Here is a 7,776-nt window from a genome sequence, read left to right on the forward strand (position 1 = left end):
CAGTCACCTCCTGGGGTGCAGCTGAGCTGCTGTTTCTCTGTCCTAGGAGGGGTTTTCAGTGCAAACAAACCCTCACATTCTCCTCTTCTGGAGTGGGCCCTCCAGGAGCCCCCACCCCTGAGCGCCCTCTTGCTTGGTCAGTTCTTAGCCCTGCTCATCCCTGGGCTATTAGCTTCAGGGGTACTGTCTGTCCTGGGCCACTAAATCTGTCCCAACTCTCTTGTCAGACACAGGCCTCTGAGGCTTCCCTCCTGAGTCTGGACCAGGGAGAGTCTCCCTAGATAGTGGGATTGGGGGTCGCTCCCTGGGGATTCTCCTAAGTCCCCAAAGTTCTCAGAGTAGACACAAGAGGGCACCCAAGGGGCGCGCTCTGCTGCTTGGAGGCTGTTTTTCTCTTTCGCTGGTTGGGGGCCTCTTAGATGACACCCTAATCTTGCCCAAGGAGGTCAAGGACTCACCACAGGTACTTGTCTCCAGGAAACCGCTTCAGGCCTGGAAAATTCCAGGCATGACACTAATCCCATCCTGGCTGAGTCCGTCTTGTCAGGTGGAGGCTAAGCTGGCGTTGGAGAAGCTTGAGACACAGCCAAGAGCTCAGGCCCCCACCCATCCTTTGTTGTGTGACCTTGGGCAACCCTGTTCTGGGCCAGTCTTGATCTGGGACTTGCCGTCTTGGTCTGAACATGAGGTTCCGCACTGATGTGGGAGGTGCTGCTGTGCAGTTGCTGCGGGCAGCCTGTGGGGCCCTCCTTTGTCCCAGGGAGCGCAGGATCAGGAGAAAGCCAGGACTTAGATAGCAGTTACGGCTTTTTGAAAGAGGGTCTTGCTCTGTCATCCTGACTGGAGTGCAGTGGAGAGATCATGGCCCACTGTAGCCTTGACCTCCTGGGCTCAAGTGATCCTCCTGCCTCAGCCTCCAAGTAGCTGGGACTAGAGGGGCACCACCACACTCAGGACAACGACAGTCTTCCACATGTGGAGTTGCCGTGTGGTTTCCAGGAAACCAGGCCTTTTTCAGCCTCACCTGAGAGGCGCCCAGAGCCTGGGCAGGGCCAGCACACAAGCAACCATCTGGGTAAGACCCAGGCCTGGGGACAGCCCTGCAGACCATAGAACCCCATGGGTCCCCAACAACTGGTTCCTTCCCACGTTAGGGTCTTTGTACTTGCCTGGAATACCACGGATTCCCCCAGGCTGGCCTCACTGGAGTTTGTGAAACTGTTCATGGGTTCCCGGGACTGGGCTGTATTTGATTTCTATCCCCCACTAGTTCTGAGAGGGCAGGGGCCATGTGTGTCACCCAGTGTATCCAGGAGGGACTCAGCTTTCCTATGGGATCCTTTTTTATTTTGTAAAAGTTCTTTACATATGCGGGCAAAAGCTTGGAGAAAATCATGGTTTTCCAGAATTACTTTTGTTTTTGAGATGGACTCTCGCCGTGTTCCCCAGGCTGGAGTGCAGTGGCACGGTCTCGGCTCACTGCAACCTCTGCCTCCCAGGTTCAAGGGATTCTCCGGCCTCAGCCTCCAGAGTAGCTAGAATTACAGGTGCCTACCACCATGCCTGACTTAATTTTTTGTATTTTTAGCACAGATGGGGTTTCACCATGTGGGCCAGGCTAGTCTGGAACTCCTGACCTTGTGATCTACCCGCCACAGCCTCCAAAGTGTTGGGATTACAGGCATGAGCCACCCTGCCTGGCCCAGGATATCTTTTGATGTTCCTCAGAGTATATTGGGTGTGTGGGGGGGTGATAACTGGAAATTTCAAAATTTTGCCTGAATTTCATCTTTTGTGGTTTCTAGTACAAACTCTCCTTTCTCCGTAAGGGAATCTTCATACTTAAGTGCCACCCAGAAAAGAAAATAAATTTCCTGGTCTCCATAGCAGTGGCCAGGTGTGGCTCATGACTGTCAGCACTTTGGAAGGGTGAGGTAGGAGGATCACTTGAGGCCAGGAGTTTGAGACCAGACTGGTAGACTTGCGAGACCCTGTCTTTACCAAGTAACATTAGCTGGCTGTAGTGCACACCTGTAGTCCCAGCTACTTGGGGGCCTGAGGTATGAGAACCACTTGAGCCTGGAGGTTGAGGCTGCAGTGAACCACCATTGTGCCACTGTACTCCAGCCTGGCAACAGGGCGAGACCAAACAAAACAAAAATACAGCAGTGATGGGCCATTTCCAAGAAAGAACGTGTCTGGCTGGTGTGTGGGCATGATGGCCAGTGCTCCAGCAGTCATTTTGGACCATGAAGAAGCAACACAGGAGCAGCGAGGGAGAAGGACCTTGGGTACCTGACCCTGTGCAATGCTGCCCCCCTCCCTAAGGCTTGACCCTTCTACCCCCTTGATTAGAACATGGGGAGGAAACGAGTCCTGCTTAGGCTGTAATGGAGCTGCTCTGGTAGATGTGACCTTATCTTGAGCTGGGCCTGAAGCAGGGCGTGGCACTGTGAACTCAGGCCATAACTGCCTGGAAGTCCCTGCCCACTCTGAGCCATTTCTTCCTGTATACAGTGAGGGCGGTGATCCCTCTAGGCTGTGGGGCAGGTGAGGTGATACTGAGTGAGTTGGAGGATGAGAGATCAGGAGAGTGGAAGGCACGGAAGGCTCAGGGCCCCACCAAAGCTCACTGCACACCCGCATCTCCACCTCAGTCCCCTTCCTGTGCCTTGGAGCCCCTTCAGGGCTTCAACCACGTGGCAGCAGCCTGGGAACCAGTTGGGAGAGCTGCCCCAACCAGCTGAGACATGGAGGCCAATCCCATTGTTGAGGAGCCATTGACAGGATGAATGCACTTACAGAACACCAATCTGCCATCTACTCAGCCTCTCGTAAATGTGCCCAGAAGCTCCTCTACCACCGAATTCCCCCACCCCCAGTGAATCACTATCCTTCCATTCAGTCACATTCCTCCACCAACCAGCTACCTGTCCATCCATTGGTCCACTCAATCCACCCACCCCATTCATTCATCCATCCATCCATCCATCCACCCACCCACCCACGCATTCATCCATCCATCCACCTACCCACCCACTCATCCATCCATCCATTCACCCACCCACCCCATTCATTCATCCATCCATCCATCCATCCACCTACCCACCCACTCATCCATCCATCCATTCACCCACCCACCCCATTCATTCATCCATCCATCCATCCACCCATCCACCCACCCACGCATTCATCCATCCATCCATCCACCCATCCACCGACCCACCCATCCATTCATCTATCCATCCATCCATCCACCCACCTACCTGCCCGTCAACCCACCCACCCATCCATCCATCCATCCACCCACCCATCAACCCACCCGCCCATCAACCCACCCACCCATCCATCCATCCACCCATTCACTCATTCACCCATCCAACCACCCACTAGTCCATACATACATCTATCCATCCATTCATCCATCCATCCATTTACCCATCCACCCATCTGTCATATCCAATCCTTTACCCAAACTCCACGTGCCCGCCCTCACCCCACACACACCATCCCTTTGTTGCAGCCTCAATCGTCCTTGAGCCCCTACTTTGTGCAGGGGCCTGTGTTAATTCCAGTGTGGGTGCTTGAAGGAATAGACAGCCCCTGGTTCTTTCTCAGGAGGGAAAAGAGAGTCACAATCCCATGCAGAGGCTGGGTGTGGTGGTGGTGCTCCCGTAGGCCCAGCTACTTGGGAGTCCGAGGCAGGAGGATCACGTGAGCCCAGAAGATTGAGGTTGCAGTGAGCCATAACCTCCACTGCACTCCAGCCTGGGCAACAGAGTGAGCCACTGCCTCAGAAAAACAAATACAAAAATAAACAAAAAAGAACTCCTGGCTGTTGAGGAGAGGAGGTACAACACCAACCAGAGCGAAAGCCCTGGGGCTGGGCAGCAATGGGTCATTTCGCATGGGTGTGAGTGGGGCCGATAAGGCAGAGGCTGGCCAGGGAGAGCCTGGATGTCTGCTGGGGTCTGGAGCGGGACAGGTCCTACCTAGGCTCATCCAGTTAACCCAAGGATAAGCAAGGGCAGGAATCCAGGAACTCCTCCCACCACCTCAGGTGCCGAGGCGCTCCTGGGTCTCATTCCTGGGCTTGTCAAGGTGCCAGGTGTCACCTCGGTAGGGCTGTGATCCGTGGGGGAGCGACATTCAAAGCCTCCCCTCCCTGACCCGCCCTGCACCTCTGCTCCTGAGTCAGAACCAATGGGGACAAGGGCAGTGCCAAAGCAGGACAGACGAGTAGGGACCCCAAGAGACCCCAGCTCCAGTTCCTGCAACCAAGAGAGACTGTATAAGAATCACAGAATCTGAGACTCACAGTTGAGTATCAGGACTTAGAATTATGGAATTTTTTTTTTTTTTTTTTTTTTGAGATGGAGTTTCACTCTTGCTGCCCAGGTTGGAGTGCAGTGGCACGATCTCGGCTCACCGCAACCTCTGCCTCTCGGGTTCAAGCAATTCTCCTACTTCAGCCTTCCAAGTAGCTGGGATCACACGTGCCCGCCACCATGCCTGGCTAGTTTTTTGTGTTTTTAGTAGACACGGGGTTTCATCATGTTGGCCAGGATCGGCTTGAACGCCTGACCTCAGGTGATCCACCTGCCTGGGCCTCCCAAAGTGTTGGGATTACAAGCGTGAGTCACCATGCCCAGTTGAATTATGGAATCTTACAGACAGCAGCAGCAACAAGGAAAAATAGTTTACATTTATTTATTTTTTTAAAGATAGGGTCTCCCTCTGTCGCCCAGGCTAAAGTGCAGTGGCACAATCACCGTTCACTGCAGCCTCAACCTCCCCAGCTCAAGCAATCCTTCTGCTTAAGCTTCCTAAGTAGCTGGGACCACAGGGGCACACCACCAAACTCAGCTAATTTTTAAAAATTTTTGGTTGGGCACAGTGGCTCACACCTGTAATCCTAGCACTTTGGGAGGCAGAGGCGGGTGGATCACGTGAAGTCAGGAGTTCGAGACCAGCCTGGCCAACATGGTGAAACCCCTTCTCTACTAAAAATACAATATATATATATAGAGAGAGAGAGAGAGTACCGTTGGGGTCTCACTATATTGCCCAGGCTGGTCTCCAACTCCTAGCCTCCAGCCTTCTTCCTCGCTTGGCCTCCCAAAGTGCTGAGATTACAGGCATGAGCCACTGAAACTGGCCTTTTTGCACTTGTTGAGTGCAGAATTGAAGTTCAAGGACAGATTCTGGCTCCCCATGGCGTGGGTTCAAGTCCCACTGTGGCTCCTAGCTCGCAGAAGGATAATTTATATCCAGGGCCACCCAGCAGGTCATGCTGCAGTCACAGCAGCTCACAACTTCTCACCCCAACCCCTGCTACATCTCCCAGGGAACCAAGGGGCGGGGTACAGCTCCCCGACACTGCTGCCATTCTCCCATTCCTGCACATTCTGCTCACATTGTCTGCTGCGGCCTTGGGCCCTTCCCAACTCACATCCTGGGGTCCTGCTGCCCGCTCCTATGATTGGAATCACAGTCAAGGAAGGTGTGACCTGATTCTCCCCACTCTGCTGCTTTTCCTCTCCAGGCTCACAATTCCCTCCCCTAGGTCAGGAAATGGTCCCACCCACTCTGCACGGGCCCTCACTCCAGTCCTCCTTAGGCATTCCAAACTGTGTTCCAAATGCACCCTCCTCTCCCCACCCGGCAGCCACCCCACTCCTGCCACTTGGATGTGACCCATTTTTCAGAATCTGGAAATCTCATCGGACTCCTCACCTGCTCCAAACTCTCCTAGAGTTCCCCAGCACCCCCAGAATAAAATCCACACCCCTTACGAAGGCCCAGAAGATACCCCGTGATTGTCTGTCTCCGCTCACCCCGTATCCAGGCTGGAATTCAGTGGTGTGATCACTGCTCACTGCAGCCTCCACCTCCCGGGCTCTGGCGATCCTCCCACCTCAGCCTCCCAAAGTGCTGGGATTTCAGGTGTGAGCCACAGCGCTGGACTGAAATTAGTATTTATCTGCTGTGAGGTTAGGGCCATCACCACCCTGGGGTGGATCCACCTGGATCATGCTCTGTCCCCAGCACCTGGCAGAGGGCCCTGCACACAGTATGCAATCAATGAACGGGCCTCAGCCCAGGCCTCTGGCCGCAGCCTGGACCCCCATGGTGGGAAGAAGAGAAGCTATGCCTTCCCAGAACTTCCCTGGAGAGAAGGGGTCTATTTGCATGTATTTGCACAATTTGCATATGTTCACATTGGTCGGCAGGGCTTTGCAAGTAGGGGATCCCGCTGGGATCTCTCACTGATTGATTGATTGATTGATTGATTGATTGATTCAGTCACAGTCTTGCTCTGTCGCCAGGCTGGAGTGCAGTGGCACGATCTTGGCTCACTGCAACCTCTGCCTCCCAGGCTCAAGCGATTCTCCCGCCTCAGCCTCCTGGATTACAGGCGCCCTCCATCACGCCCGGCTAATTTTTGTATTTTTAGTAGAGACAGGGTTTCACCATGTTGGCCAGACTGGTTTTAAATGGATCTCAAGAGATCCTTCCGCCTCGGCCCAAAGTGCTGGGATTACAGGCGGGAGCCACGGCGCCCGGCCAGATCTCCCCTTTTCCAACTGGGTTTCCAGGAGGATGCCTGACCAGGGTGGAAGGAGAACTTGGTGACCAACGCACTCTCCTGGCGAGGGCAGGAGGTATGCGTCAGCCGGCAACAGGTGCCCGTGTAGCAGCCTCAGTGTCACAGTCCCGGGAGGAGGGACAGGCCCACCTTGCACAGCGGAGAGGGAGCAAGAGGACTGTCGGGGGTTAGGTGGGAAGGCGTGGAGAAACGCTGGACCCAGCTGGAGCGGCCAGTGCAGGGTAGGCCAGAGGAGGCCACCAGGGGGCAACAGAGGATGGCGAGAAGCACTCGAACACAGCTTTTTTTTTTTTTTTTGGAGACAGGGTCTTGCTGTACTGCCCAGGCTGGAGTGCAGTGCAGTTCTCGACCACAGCTCATTGCAGCCTTGGCCTCCCACACTCAAGCGATCCTCCCTTGGATAAGTGACTCCCACCTCAGCCTCCTGAGTAGCTGGGATTACAGGCACGTGCCACCACGCCTTGCTAATTTTTGTATTTTTCATACAGACAGGGTCTCACTATGTTGCTCAGGGTAGTCTCGAACTCTGGGACTCAAATGATCCTCCCACTTCAGCCTTCCAAAGTGCTGGGATTACAGACATAAGCCATCATGCCCAGCCTCTGATGCTGTTTCATTCAACCCCCAGGATTTCAGATTCCACCAGCTTATGGAGAAGGGAACCAAGTTTGAGATGCATGATCACCCAGAAAGTTGGAGGCTGAGCTGAGACTTGAACCCAGAGACCAGAACCTCCAGAGGCCAAAGTCCTCCTGGGTCCCCCAGAGAAGGGCCCTGAGATGACAGCTCCTTGGTCCTCATGGTAGCATGACCCCCCTCAGTAGACTTTCTCCCACACCCAACCTTGGTTTATGAATGAAGCGGTAAATGAATAAAGGAATAAATGAATGAGGCACTTATCATGTACCAAGCTTTTGTTACCAGGTCCCAGTTATTCCTCTGAGGCAGGGTCTATTTTATCCTTGTTTACAGATGGGGAAACTGAGGCCCAGGGAGGAGCAAAGTCTTCCCCAAGTATGTACCCACTCAGGACTTGAGCTCTGAATGTCTCCCACCCAGCTTAGCCCAAGAGTGGGGTTCAGTGGTGCCCACCCCCTAAGGCTCTAGAGAAAGGGGGTAGGCCCATATGCCAGTTCAGGGTTGGTAAAGCCGGATAAGTTTTCTTT

This window comes from Macaca fascicularis, chromosome 19 (genome assembly GCF_037993035.2).
Source record: "Macaca fascicularis isolate 582-1 chromosome 19, T2T-MFA8v1.1".
NCBI lineage: Eukaryota > Metazoa > Chordata > Mammalia > Primates > Cercopithecidae > Macaca > Macaca fascicularis.